Source organism: Calliopsis andreniformis, chromosome 3 (assembly GCF_051401765.1).
Source record: "Calliopsis andreniformis isolate RMS-2024a chromosome 3, iyCalAndr_principal, whole genome shotgun sequence".
In the NCBI taxonomy this organism is placed as follows: Eukaryota; Metazoa; Arthropoda; class Insecta; order Hymenoptera; family Andrenidae; genus Calliopsis; species Calliopsis andreniformis.
In genome coordinates this window covers 3320559-3336200 of record NC_135064.1, presented here as the reverse complement: position 1 = coordinate 3336200, position 15642 = coordinate 3320559, and the positions used below count along the sequence as shown (strand labels likewise).

General features: G+C 37.4%; 1 protein-coding gene across 1 annotated transcript in view; it reads left to right on the top strand.

The window, feature by feature from the left end:
* The window catches only part of Sli (slit guidance ligand), a 520631-nt gene that overhangs the window by 374204 nt on the left and 130785 nt on the right, over positions 1-15642 (top strand). The gene's annotated exons all lie outside the window — the stretch shown is intronic.

Below are 15642 nucleotides of genomic sequence, written 5' to 3'. Positions count from 1 at the left end.
AGCCACTGAAATCCTCCCAATGATTGTTTCTGGTTCTGAAGTGGAAACAGATTAATGATGGGATATTTTTCCGCGTACAAATAACAGGTTGTGCAAGTGTTTCCAATGGTAAGATCACGTGTAAAGTGCATATTTACCATTTCCATGTTAGATTAATACCAGACAGTGCTAATGACGTGACAATCATTATAAATGCACAACGAAAATTTGTGATAGCTTTATGTCTAATTATTAAGTAAATTTTTTTGATGTTAGTAAGAATCTTAGATTGTCCTGATGCTTCTAAACTAATTTACAATCTGTCGTGGAAAGAGTCACTGTATCAAACGCGCGTGAGTAGTAAAAGTTGATTTTACAATCAAAACCATGAATTATAGAATCCATATAATATATGTTAACTAGTTATTTTTTACTTTTCTTGATATATAAGGAAGCTTCCAAAATTCCAGATCATTTTTTCAACCTCTTCGTTTTGAAATTTGTATAATAAAATACGCATAACTTGTGTAGAAGACATACAAAGGATTATATTTAACTGAACAAAAATAATCCGTATATTCCAAATTATTCGCAACATGCAAAAGGTACATCAGTTGCAATAAGTTGTGTTTACGAGCGATTCATCTTGATCCAGGAAGTTCGAACGGGACTCCAGGATTAATCGCATCATACTGCTCATTAGCAATAATTCAATACGCGCAGCTGTGTGTCCCGTTGCATAATTGATTGTTTAGACTGGCGCATACGTAATCGTATTTCCCTACTGATTGTATTGACCGTAACACACGATAACCTAACGTATCGGAAGTAGAGGTGTATACAGATGTACGAAGGCATGGAATGATGAAGTGATATGGATAAAGAGGGATAAACACGGTCTACCATGACGCCAAAGAATAAAAAAATGAGAAAAAATATATTAAAAAAAATAAAGAAAAAAATACAAACATGAAAATTAATACAATCATTGAAATACAAATCAAGCAGCAGCCTAACATATTTTAGAACTTATTTGGTATACCGCAGAATGTAAGAATATAGGGTAAAAAGGGACAAAACGATTTGAAATTATGATAAAAACCAAAGAAAAAAATATATAATTACAAAAATGCAATAAAGATCACAATAGATCTAGTTTTCAACACTAATAAATGTAGACACACAAGAGCTTACACTAGAATGGCAACGAAAGCAAAAGAACAAGACAATAAAAGCAGTGGAATGCCCATGAAAATCGAGTTCAACGCGGATGCTCTGAAGGGGTACGTGTTAAAGGCACTGTATGCGTAACTCGGTGTACGCGTTGTCCACCTACGCGCACATGGACCACCATGGAGAGCATGTAAGTGTTACCAGAGATGGCGCGACCGTGGCAGTACCTTTCGGAATCACTTAAACTGATTAGGCCGCGAACTCGCTCAGGGTGGTCGGTGATTTACGGCCGCCAGGCAATTTCGCGTTTTCGATAGCCGAATGGTCACGCTCGTTACGCGGCCGTCGTAAAACAGCACGTGCCACCGCTCAGTTAATGGCACATCCAGATGGAATATGTGAACGAAGGAGTGCCCCCTTTTGTGAACAACGAACAGGTACTTCAAGACTCAAGACTACTAGCGGTTGTTCAGTCGGTTAGATGATTTCAATATTTCAGAGTAAAGTGTAGGATTCAAGTTTCACGGTTAATACTTTCTTTAACAAAATAGGTTGTTAATTAATAAAGATGTAATTTAATTATCATGAATTTTTTATGGCAATTCTCGTGAAAATTCTTTAACACAATCAATCCGTTATGACTTTACTTATTTACCAACAAATCCATTATTCGCTTTCCATAAAGTTGTGAAACCATTGAAATAACAATAGAGTAAGAGATAACTCTTGACCGTGGATTAACTAAAATATTTCCTGTAAGTAATATTTTATAGGAGAGATAGAATAACTACGATATTCTACTTTCATTGTAGTCGTGACACTCAGTTAATTTGGAGATATTCAGGCTAAGATATTCATCCTAGCTTATTATGTTATTACTTTAATGCTAAAATGTACTTAGAGACAGACAAACAGAGAGGTACGAGGTCGTTGCAATTGGAAAGCGGGTTTCAGTCATCGATGCTGATTTATTAGTCAGACACAGAAGAGCAGAAGGCTGTCTGATAAACGAGCGCCGAAGAACACGCTGTTATACCTCGAACTCTTCAATCTATCTCGTCCTGACTCGTGAGGTGTCGTTATTAACTTTAATATCAGCCTCATTACACCGGCTGGTGGATATTAAAACGGCAAAGCCTGATTGTGAGTGTTCAATGATTAATCGGTATAACTGCGTTTACTCAATTCCAGGATCAATCCAATCGTTCTGGAAACATAGTTTTAATATTCATTCTGGCCCCCGTAATTGCGACAGACTCGATGGAAACGGTACCTTGTTCACGCCTTCGTTTAAGGAAACGAAAGGAAATTATCATCCGTGTGAAATATAGCAATCATACATAATTCTATAAAACTGTGTTTGTAAAATATGCAAAATGTACCTACATATAGCAAATTCCGTCAATATTTTTCGATTATATTAACATATATATTGAACAACATTAAAAATTATTCATAAGTACCTCAAAATGAGATTAGGACGACTTCGGAGAATTTCGGATAAGCCAATTCTCTTTTATCAATTAGTGAAATATATTCATTTATTGGTTAAAATTAAACGTCTTTATAAGCAAATTAAGCCGTTCTCAAGCTCAATAACTCCAACGCGGTAAACCGCAGAAATCCACCGTTTCTTGGCCCAATTAGTTCTATATTATTTTATGCGAGCCACGTTCAGCTCCACGACTTAATTCCACGACTAAATTCCAGTTTTGGCTAGAAGGAGGTTAACGTGCACGCTGTGGGTTCAAGTTCTTTAGAGATAATTAGCTACGTAGGGGAGAATAATGCGGAATTTAAAAAAAAAGCTCTTTCTTTTATTGCGATGTGCGTCACGGAGCAGGACCATTTCCTTTTACCAGTAATTAAAACAAGATGAAATTTCTCTTCAAGCCAGTAATATCTCCACTGGAGAAGGACAAATATAATAAGGTAGCATGGAGGAGGTAGTAATTAAAAAATTCTGGGAAACCCAAATGTAAACTATAGAAGAGAGGACAATTTCCAAGGATGAACTACATCACTACTGCAATCCATCAAAGCGGCAGCTGTTCTTTGTTTGTTTTCTCAGATTAACCTTCCTTTCTTTGATAGCCCCAAATTTTTCTTTTAAACTTTTATACTCGTCGCCAGAGGTGATATAACTGCAACAATCAAAAGAATGATACATTTCAACGAACCGCTATTGGCAAGCAGCTTCACGGGACATTTGGCACGGGCCGTCTTCATTTTCCACTCGGCACGCGGGATTAATGCTCGGCTTAAATGTTTGACGGGCAAGCGTTCTCGCGCACAGCAGCGTGTCAAGTGATGGAATTAATCGTAGATGGATCCCTCGAGGGTGGCGCATGATTCACCGGGAACCGCATCGCGCCACACCCCGCCGCAAAATGGTGTGCATGCTGCACACGATTATGCGACAGCGGGGTGCATACTAGGTGCACGCGCGGACAGACCTTCCGCCTTTGTGTTCGTCTACGCGCACACACAGGCGAATGGAGCAGGGGTTGCGACAAAAGGACAGGTCTAGGGCAGGTTGTCGAAGCTGTTATTCCAGTTGTCGTCAGAGACCTGTGGATGTCGATGCAGTTTCTTATTGTTGCATGCTTTTCGTTAGAGGATATACGTACTTCAGCAAATCTTGCGTCATTGTGACAGTTGTAGGGATGTAGGAATATTAGTAAGACAAACTTGGATAATGGAGCATTGTATTGTTGCTTATGCTTCTAACTAAAGGATATAGACTTGGAGTTCTCCAAGTCAAATCAACAGAAGGAGGATGTCAAAGAACACTTCTACGTACAGCTACCTAAGTTGCAGGAGGTAACATTCAACAGTGAAATCTAAATACATATGGTCGCAATCCAAGGATTTGCGTAAACAAGGATTAAGTTATTTACTTTTGCCTGTAATACAGAATAACCTAATTAACACAAAGCATAGTAGAAGTCATGATGTAGCGAGATCCTAAAATCGGTCAGATATTAAGGTAAATATAGTAAATGATTTTATTCTATTGTAGAATAATGACAATTAGTTATGTATATGTTGTTACTCACTTATCTTGTAGAACTCTAAAAACTCTTAGATGAAAAAGCTCAAGAGTTTAATTTATATCGTCGTTTATATTTTGTTAAAACTAGACAATACATACATGACATTACAAAAATAAAGCAATTATTGGTTTATCAGACACAGTTGTTTAAATGTGAGAAAGAACTCCTAAAAACAGTAAAGTACGATATTTCACAAATATTCGAACACTGCAAAAAATCGCTAAATTTGAAATAACGATATGACTTTCCACAAAGATTTAGGATTTGATTAAATACCATTTTCGTGCAGTAATTCATTTTAAACGGTTTAGCATATTACAAATAATTTTTATAGCATGTTAAACAATACTATATCATTCTTTTATCAGACAATTTATCAATTTTTATTTAGCATTTATTGTTGTTTTTTACGAATTCTATGATTCAGCGCATTTCAGAAAGATGGCCGTGTCGTTGCAAAAATATTATTTTAATTTTAAGATTTAAATTTATAAAATAAAATAAAGTCTGCAGCTCTTATTTTTCGTTGCTGGTTCCATAATTATTCACAATCCGAAGATCAGACATGAAAAATAGAAATTAAAAAAAATTAAAAATATCCTAATACCAATATAGGTACAAATATCAATTTTGTCCATTTTAAACCTTAATCCTAATACAAGTAGAGGTCTTTCTTGTAGAGGAAGCAACAATCAGCTCTTACTATCCCCGAACATCGCATCTGTTCAACCCAGGACTTAACCTTAACCCAGATTCAAGTTCCTCCTCGCGTAAGAAAGGTTGCGCTAATATCCCCTGAGCATTAAGTCTGTAGAGCAAAAATGAATCCATCTCGAAGGATTAAACGCGGGACATTTTCATAAGGGAGTGACGTAGAATACAGAACTACGAAATGCGGGCGCAGTGAGTGCAACGCAGCATATGTTGCGATATTCTGTGGTCGAATTTACACACGCGGGACGGTTGGGTGCACGTATGGCTACCGACATATCCGCGTCTCCGAGGGATCCTCGTATCTGCACGAACAGTAAGAGCATCGATCACACACCGGGGACAATATTGGCATGATAATCGGAAGGGATTCGGCACGGTTACGTAGTAACACGGGACAATGGGGGCCCCACCGATTGTAGTACGGATCAAGGGGGCGCTGAGCAAGATTATTGCCGCGCATGGAGGCCGCTTCATAAATAATAGTTGTTGGAAAAGTGAGCATAATATGTTTCGACTCTGGCCGATACGTGTACCTTAATTGGTACCTTTCTGCGGTTATGCGTCAGTTCTCTTCATTTTCATGGAGTCATGAAGCGTTGATAGGTTGACAGACGTCCTGAAAGGGCGTGCATTGTTTGGGGTGTTAAGGAGTGGAGGCTGGCGGGGAGGGTGTGTGTGTATTTCATTAGCCTTTTTGAAGCTTTACAATTGTTGTCCCCTATCGTCGTTAAAAGCTGCGCTACACTATGCGAGAGAAATTGAATGTTTCAGAATGTTGCTCTTGGAAAATACATTTCTGATCAATAAAGCGCATGATGACGCATCAGCTAACAATTCACTAATGTAACATTATATCACTTGTTTGCATCATATGTAATATCAAATATAAATTGATGGTTGTTTCATTGCGTTTTGTGTCAGTCCGTTGCGATTGCTACAGTTCACGTTTATAATTACGCAGTCTGCATGCATATTTTTGATTATACATGAACTATGTGACCGCAAATGTGCCACATTCTGGGACAATGAGTGTACTGTCGCGAATTCCTGTTCATTTATTTATAATTCTACCATGCGGTTGTCACTCTAGCAGACGCGCGGCAATTCTGTTAAAAATATTACAACGTATGACATATTTCATGCGATACTCCAGACAGAAAACCCAAAGAGACGTTTACAAGATTTCTCAGATCCTTGAAATGTACTCTTGCATTGTTTTGGATGGCATTCAATAGGTGCATCGCATCTCCATAAATCTATGCATTATAGATTCAGAAATACAAGAGAATCCACACCAGATAAAATGTGATATATTTGTTAATTAACAAGTGAAGTTAAAAAATTGATCTAAATTATTTATTTAATAATTTTGAATGGAGTGCCAAAATAAATAATTAACAAAGCACAACTGTTAAGTGAATTGCGCTTTAAAAGTAATACTTAAGCCTTAACCCCACATTTCTACATATTTAACACATATCATGTACTTAAAAAATTAACAAAAATTTGACTTCTGTATACTTATGGTACGTATAAAAAGACATCTTTAAGTCATTTTCCCATATTATTATTACAAATATAATGTATGACATATTTCGAGCCGTTTCATGAAAAAGAAACGTAAAAAGACTGAAATTCTTGAAACTTCCTCTTGTATTCTTTAATTTTGGTATCATTCAATACTTGCATCGTGCCTCCATGAATTTCAATCCTCGAAGCTAAAGGTAGTCACTCCAGAAAAGTACACAGAATACAAACCCCTTCACGTGTGACAACTTGTTGTGCGATTCATGTCACGACGAGCCTCCAAGACGGGTCAATAGCACTTCCTGTGTTCACCCACGACGTCGCGATAATTAATAATTATATTCGAGAAAGTACAAGCCGGTCGAAGTTATAATTACACGGGGAACAATCAACAACTAGTACCGTGGCTCCTCGAAGGGGTGGATTGGGGGTGAGTTTGACGGCAGAATTCGAGAGGGGTTTGGCGAGGAAACTCTCTCGAGACAGTGTACACCCAGCTTGACAGGGAACTTTATTCCTCGCAACCTCGTCTCTCTCCCCTTCTTTTTTCTCTACTCCTTTTTTTCATCCCTGCAGCTCCTTTATCTGAAGGTCTCGACCCTCGAGAGTACGAGTCCCGAGGTCGTCTTCTCTCTACTCATTCAGTTTATCTCCCGGCCCTTTTCCACCTCCTACAGTCTTCTGCTTCCGGGCACTTCATTCAACCGTGAAAGGAAAAGTTTGCAATGAAATAAGTAGCGAGCGAAGTCCCAGGATCATTATGCTCAAGCGAGAGGGAGTGGGCTCTTCTACAGCTGGCTACTTGTAATCGTTACTTCGAACCGGCTCGGACTTGGAGGTGTGCATGCACGGTTCTTCGTTAGAAGGTGAATAATCCCCCCCTTCAGAGCCTTCTTTCCTTCAAATAGTTTGCGACTTGAATCCTTCAGTTTCGATCTTAATTTGTTGGCGAAGGAAGTAGACGGAGTAAGCTTTTGCGTACACTGGAGCTGGGATTATAAAGCACCGCATTCGTTCATAATGTACCCTTCAGGCTAGAATCTTTTTAATTCCTCCTTCGGAGAAAATGTAAACATTTCCTCCTAGCTAAACGTAGTTGGTCGAGTCGCAACTAATAGTGGTAAAATTGGTTTCTACCATCATTCTTTTTTCTATTTACAAGTGAAAGTTGATTTGATTCGTAATACACTTTTCAGGCTAGGAACTTTTTAGTTTTTTCTTCAGGTAAAGTGTAAACATTTTCTGTACCTAAACTTAGTTGGTTATATTACAACTAGTAGTGGTATATTTAATTTCTACCAATATTTTTCTTTCTATTTACAAACGAAAATTTATTCTGGTTTCATATGGATAACATTTCATATAACAATAAAACGTACAGTTTACAGAATATAAACATTCAATATTAGCAAACCTCGGCTACAATTCAATAAAATAAAACATGCAGCAAGGTATATTTAATAAAATAGTACAAAATACAATGTGACCAAAAGTTATATCAAAATCGTCGATATCGATGTGCGATCTACATGAGGAGTTTCTGCTGTAATGAAGTAGCAAAAATAATCAACGTAGGAGACTAAGAAGTGACTGTAAAACGGTTAAATCATTCATTCGAGAATATTTTACTTTGACTGACACCGTAAGTCCAGGCTCAGTTGCAAAGTGCTCAAAACTACCCTCGGAGTAGCCAAGAAGTAGACATAATTCAACTTTTATACCCGAGGAGCACTGAGGAGGGATAATAGACGCGGATCGAGCAAGTTTCGCGGGTGTAAAAGTGGAAGACGCTCTGTTGTATGCTTGTTTGTAGCTCGGTGAAGTGGCCCACTGGAAGAGAAGTATGCACAAAGGAGCATCGTTGAGAAAACTTTCTTTTTTTGCTTCCTGTAAAGCAAGTGTACTTACGCACGCGCCCGTTTCGTGTACTGAGGTAGATGAGAGAGGCCGGCATGGACCATCGATGAAACGCTCGCGGTTAATTTCATGCTTGAATAATGATCCGATAGCTCGTTGCTTGATGGCGTGCGTCTATTCATTGCCCGTTTGTTGACAATCTCGCGTAGAGCAAACATTTTCAGCTTGTTACAGAGGAGTAGCTTGTTTCCATCGGGTGAGCTGCGCAAAGCTGGTTCAAAGATTTAAATTACGAACAAGAGTTAACTGAATTATCGGCGTTCACTTGTCTATTTGGGGCTTTTTCTTTACGATAGTTGATAGTAATAATTAACTCTTTATCGACAAACCCATTTTTTTGTATCATTATTGGTATACATAAGTATTTGACAAAACGTATACAAACAATTATACGTACATGTATGAAGGAACTTATTTTCATTTCTGTGTGCACACTACTTTTGCAAATAAACATTCACTACATTTGAAGTGTTAATAGTCGTAACTTGGTTATCAACAATCAACTGAATCCCGTCGGTGATACATGTTTGCAAGCACTAGTTAATACCTTATGGCAAAACCTTTGTCAGTCGTAAAAATTATGAGCCTTGTATTCTAGAGTTAGTAATAATTTGATTTATTCCTTTTTAGTTGATAAAAAACAATACTTATTATACACCTGACCAAAACTTATCTTGCTCTCTAACACAAATACATATATTACCTACTAGTAGCTTAACCTAAAATTGATTTTACACATTTCGCCTAGGTCAGCAACTGGTCAAATTAGCAATGTATTTATATTAGAACTTAAATTGTGTGAGCTTGATATATATGTACGTATATGATCAATGTTACATAGTATGTAGAGATTTTACAAAATAGATCAATGGTGCCAACCTGATGCATGAAAACTAATGGCACCAACGTAATACATAAAAACCAATGAGGACTGGAATTTCCTTCTTATCACTCCTGCAGCCTTCTGATCGATACACTTTCATCGAAAATGAGAACCATAATTTTCCGCTGCTTCGGAGAGCACGTCCGAAACGGCATTCGGCCTTGCGTGTGTTTGTTGGAACGTCACGCGGGAATACGGATCGCGCACACGTCGATGGTACTTACGGCGACTTACGTAAGGGTGCAGATAAGTGCTTCAAATTGCTCGTAAAACGTGCTTCGGGTATTAATTTACTTGGTAACGTCAAAGTAAATACGGAATTACTTTCGAGCCATAAGTAACATGGGCTTGGACGCGCATGTTTCCACGGGATTACTATACTGTCATTCTCATAATGAGCACGTGAAAACGCGGCTTTCGAGCTTCTTTAAACCTGACCAGATCCAACTGCAGTACCGAAATGTCACCAAACACGAAATGTGTTAAACTTAGCCTTTTCACTGCAATTACCGTCCGTGAAGTCCTGAGGGGCGTATGATAGCTCTGAAAATTTTACAAGCAAAGTAAAGCTTTCTACGTTAGAAATTCGTCTTGAAGGTTAGACGTTCAGACTCCTAAGTTGAAATTTAATAAAGTGGTCTTTAAATAATCATTTTAGAATCATAGCTATTTGGAGTTTCAAATACCATCACAGAATCTATCGGTATACTATACTTTACTAGAATAATGTTCGTAGGTATCACTATGGTAGAATTACGGTTTTTATTGAATAGAATCGAACTGTGCACTAATGAACATTTTGTTTGTACTGAGCGTTGAGAAACAATGGTCCTAAATATTTTTAATTTAAGGTGATCTACTAGTATGACTACATGAAATCAGGTCTTGGGTTTAAACTTGGTTTAAAAATACAATGTTTAAGTATTCTCGTATTGTCGTGACTTGACGATATAAGAAATCTCAGTGTTATCATTTTTCGTGTAAGGTACTTTTTTTAAAGTTAAGACCAACTATTACGATCTTTAATAGACTGTTATGCATACCTTGCGGCTACAGCAGAGTGGTAGGAATCTATTCTGTATTATGCAGAGAGTATTCGAAAACAAATGTTGGACATTTTAAAGGGTGCGCGAAAAAAGACGAAAATGAAGAATGTCAACAAACTTCGCTTCAGAGTTCTTAATTGTTAAGGAAATGCCTATTTGCCCTAAACACCCCATGAGATATGTGTCTGACTTGGGACTAATTCTACTGCCGATGTGCACTAGCCAAATCAGATACAGCGATATCAGTAGAATAAGTGCCAAGTTAGACATTTCGCGTGAATTTTAGTTTCCTTAGCAATTAATAACTCTGAAACGAAGTTTCAAACATTTTCATCATTCTTGATTTTCATTTTATTTGCATATAATAAATCACGCCTTAAAATATCTGACACTTAACGTCAAACACTGTATAGTAGCATAAAAAAAATTCATCACGATACGTAAAATTCGATACAGTTATTGATCAGAATATTGAGCTACCCACTATACAACATAAGATAGATAAGCATGCAACAGAAATAACTGTACAAAAAATGGTGCAACGTGATAAACGAAAGTATCCATAAATTCGTGGTCGGCTTATATAACTGTTAATACCTGCAACCGAAGAAAGATAATTGATGATATGAAAGGTTCGTGAACTGCTCATCTTGACCTCGACAGAGCGTTAAAAAGCGATTGGATTTAGTGGAACACGGTCATTAGATGAGAAAAAATCGGAGTGATTTACCTCGCTCTCGTTAAAACGCAAAGCAATTAAAATGATTTCTGTTGAGCATCGTATCTCTGCTGTTTAGCAGCGTTTTTAACGCGGCGCACGGCTTAATATTCTCCGTGATTAAAGCACGTCGCATCAGCGCCACCGCGTAATTGGAAAACGTGACGTTTGGTAAAATAAACGCCCACGTGAATTTTCGCTGAATGATAGGGCAAAAAGTAAGCCCCTGGGAAAATTAATTAATGCTACCCATCCGTAGAATGTTATATATGCATAATTGGTCGTAGTGAAACAAATAACTGTGGTCCACTGGCTGTCGTTTTTGCAATGTTAATGTCGCGGCATTCTGCACCGACTGTTTCAACGTTTCATAGCATTTTTATTTTTATTCATATTGGCTCTCAGAGTGTAAAGTTTACTACGGTTATCGTAAATTTTTATCGTCTGCTGAACATCACTTGATGTTCTGCGCCAAAAGAGAAACTTTTCAAGGGAGCTTTTTGAAAAGAAAGAGAATTATTTGGTAAATAGGCTGATTTACGCATTATGATTTTATATTACATCAAGAGATTGTATAATTGGATATTTTAAGCTAGGTAGCGCCAGTCATTTCTGTAATGTTAAGCTGCAATTATGGTTTATGTATGCATACAGATACAGTTTCATTTATACATATTTCGAAGAACTTATGCCACTTCATTTTCAGAAAATGAGATATGAAACAAATTTAAACTCATAATTCTAAGGGTGTCCCAAAACTAGTGATACAAGCGGAAAGGCAGTGTTTCTACATGAAAAATCAAATTGAAAATATAGAATAAAATTAGTTAATATTACAAAAATACAAAAGTACAGATTTAGGCACTTGAAGGTAAATGGCTAAGGGAAATACAATTGAACCTCTACTATGAGCTAGAAACATTTCCATCTCTCTGTTTATCTCTTAAGTGCTTCAAGCTGAACTTCGGTACTCTCGTCTTCGACTTACATTCGAATATCACTATTCTTAAGTGTTCCTTGGTATTTCGTATTTTTGTTTATAACTGTTTAATAAAGCGTTAAACAGCCTATGCTCGTATATTTTTTTCTTATCTAGATCCATAGAATATACTTACAAAGTTTGATACTTTAAACCTGGAACACCCTGTATATTCAGTACACATCATACAGATTTGAAAGATTTAGTACACTATTTTATCCACAGTACGCGAAAAACAATACACAAGCCACGATAACACATGTGGGAAAAAATTAAGATTAGTACCTACCGCAGAAGTATCTTGTAGATGTTCAAATTTCGCTCAACCTCGCCTAACTGAAGCCTTCGCAAATCAATTAAGCTCTTTATCCGAAATCTCTGAACCCAGTTCAAGTAACCAACACGCTCCTCACTCCGCCGCTCGCCTAAAAACTCGCTATCCATCACCCATTCAATTAGCAACTTCTCAATTACGGTGGGTTCGGCTTTTTTCCAGCGGTTGATTGGCTATTTAGTCTGAAAACCGTCGGAACGGATCGATGATCGAACGATGAGAACTGACCTGAGTCAGGCTCGAATTTACGAGCAAGACGCGTTTGATTTACGACACGGGGCCTCTTTCATCGATCCACGATCGATCCGTGTGGAGAGGATGATCAAGGCACGTCGGCGAGCAAACACGCGATACGCCAAGTTAATCGTTATTCTTGTCGGTCGGATAATTAATAGCCAATCAGCGAGTGTATCGGGCTGAATGTTAAGCAGACTCGTGGCTCCTCTCCGCGCGTTCATACACCCCTGTTACGGTCAGCGAGAACAGAACTTCTACATATCGATTTCTCACCGATTACTGGGGAAAATGATAAAACGTGTGCCCGTGTCGTTTCGCGGTAAGCGCGGAAATTGAAACGAAATGGGCAATTGCGCGTAATGCAGTGTCGTTTCTATGTCGCTTTTGCTAACTCCTTCTCATGGGGAATGATCACGCGAATTACACCCAACGGAAAGATAATTCAATCATGTGATAGTTATAAATTATATTACTTCGGTTTATACTAGGTATAAACCTATATAAACCAGGTGTAGATCATTTCAAAAGTAGTTTATTTTACGTGTAAAAAAGATTATTCAAATTTTAATCTCTGAAATATTCATCATTATTTTCGATGATTGTGTTTCATTAAAGCAATAGTAACATTCCATCTGGAAAAATATGATGGTTTTAATTTAATAAAGTAAATGATTTTGTGAATCCGAAGTCTATATTACCTATACGGAAACATATTTTATTGAAATCTCGTTCTTAAAAGAAACAGTTCCTTGAATTCAATCTGTTTTTACGAAAAAAGTAAATATGTTATTTTATAAACTTCAATCAAGTCATAAATTCAGTTTTTTGAAAATCTGATGTAGGTCATTTTACCTTATAGCCACAGTATTTATTAATGGAGTAGTTCATCTACGTAAAATTTATTTATGACTAGACTCATGATTCTCACAGTTAAAGTTTCTTCGGCTCGCAGCAGTCCAAAGAAATCGCTACTGTTCACAATCCAAGCGAAACAAACTTACAAATTCGAAACGTTGTGTCCGCAGCATGCACAGGAAAAATTGTTATTAACCGTAGTTTAAGTAGTACAAAGTTTCAAACTCCGGGAAGGTAGTCAGTCCACCTCAGATTCACGGAAGAAGTTTCTATTACTTGGAAGCTTAAACGAAACAATGTCGTCAACTTCTGGGCGGGCGCCACAGTAGCTGGAAATTATCGTCACTATTCACGATAAGAGGAAGCGAAAAACTCCCAAGTGGGGGTCCACTTCTTGCTGTGGTGGTAACTGCCGCCGCTTTCGATCAAGCAAACAGAATGGCGTACGCAATAATGCCGTGCACCGCTATCTGTTCCATTGGCTGGATGTGACTAATGATAGACAAAAGAAATTATAAATGTCAAGTTATAATCTTACTTATATCCGAATGCCGAATCAATTGGCATATTATATTTGATGGTTGCGTAACTAAAAAGTACTTGTATTCAGTTGTGTCATAGATCTATAGGTACATATTTCATAATTAAATCGATGAGTTGTAGAACAGTACTAGTCTAGAAACGACATTTTGAAATATTTGATCCCAACGTATAGCTTTGCGCATTGTACATATTTCGATTATAATAATGGATATATTGGTATTTTATACTTTGTAGCTATGTAAAGAATACTCTTATTCATTTATATTCTTGACTGAATGCATCGATATATTCGTTGAAAACAATGTACACATATGATTGTGAGAGTATTCTATTATGTCTACAATCTGTCGATGGATGTGACTCGTTTGCTGTCAGAGTTTTATTATCGCGTTAATTGTGTTAATAAGGCAGTTTATTACATTCAGTAGGTTTAGAAATTATTCATAGCCAAAACTCTGCTGAAATTTAACAAATACTGTTAGAATTGTGTAATACAGCGAAAATTTGGAACAATATCGTATCGAACAGCAACGACTTCTGCTATAATGACAAGAAAACGCATTATTAGACGGACTACTGAGATGAATTTGAAAGAGTTATTTACTCTTTATTCGAGTATGATACTGAATAAAAGCATTTCTTTTTTAATGAGACATACAATATGAACATACATACTTATTACTACTTACATTTATTTGATACCTAACGAATTATTGAAAACAATTATAGAAGTATTTCACATTCCATGATATAATGAAATAGGTACATAGCACAGATGAATTTGATTTATTGATCATGATAGAATACAAAACTCTAGATGAATCGTCTATTAATTTATTCCATATAGATATTAAATATTTTACACCTATCACAATTATAAAATCATTCGAAGGTATCCATCTCTGGATGCGATCAACATATCGACAGATTGCTCCAGCTGAGTCTAATGCCAGTAACAAACGCGAGTAGATGACAAGCAAGTGTCCCATCAAGAATTTCCTCCTGTTGCGAGGAATATCAGCTTCCTGGCCGAGGATTCAGCGTTTTGTTGGGACACGAGGCAGGAGCACTTTCGAGGCCGATGTCTCGTGTGAGTACCTACAGCGTGGCTCGTTCCATGAGAGCAAAATATGCAGCAGATGCATGGAACAGATAGACGCCCTGGGAACGTGAATTCTAAATGAGGATAATGTAACGTTGGCCACAAATAATCCTAGTGTGCATGCACCAGGCACCCTTTCTCTCTCTTATTCCCAGACTTTGTCGCAACTACCCATGTGTTCTTGAATAACGAGACACCACTGCCAGGATATGAGCCCGTCAATGGGCCAGGGGACTCATTCGAGAATTATTCAGCAATCTTCTGATGAAGCAACGATGGGTTCTATCGTTCAAGTTGTCTGGTCTGTACAAGAAAATATTTATAAACGCGCCTTCAACTTATAACAGCCATATTACGTGGCAAGCGGTGTCTAGCAGTTCTTCCTTTTTACTGGCTGTTCTAGGGTCCTTGAATATTTTAGACAGACATGGGTTTAGGAATTTGTACTTTACTAGAGCTTACAAGAAAGAATTTATGTTGTTTGCATAGGCTAGTAGCTTTAGCCCCTTGCCTTAAGGTTCCCCTAGTAAGCTATAGGTATCTAAAATACTTTGAATAAAGAAAAAATAACTACGGACA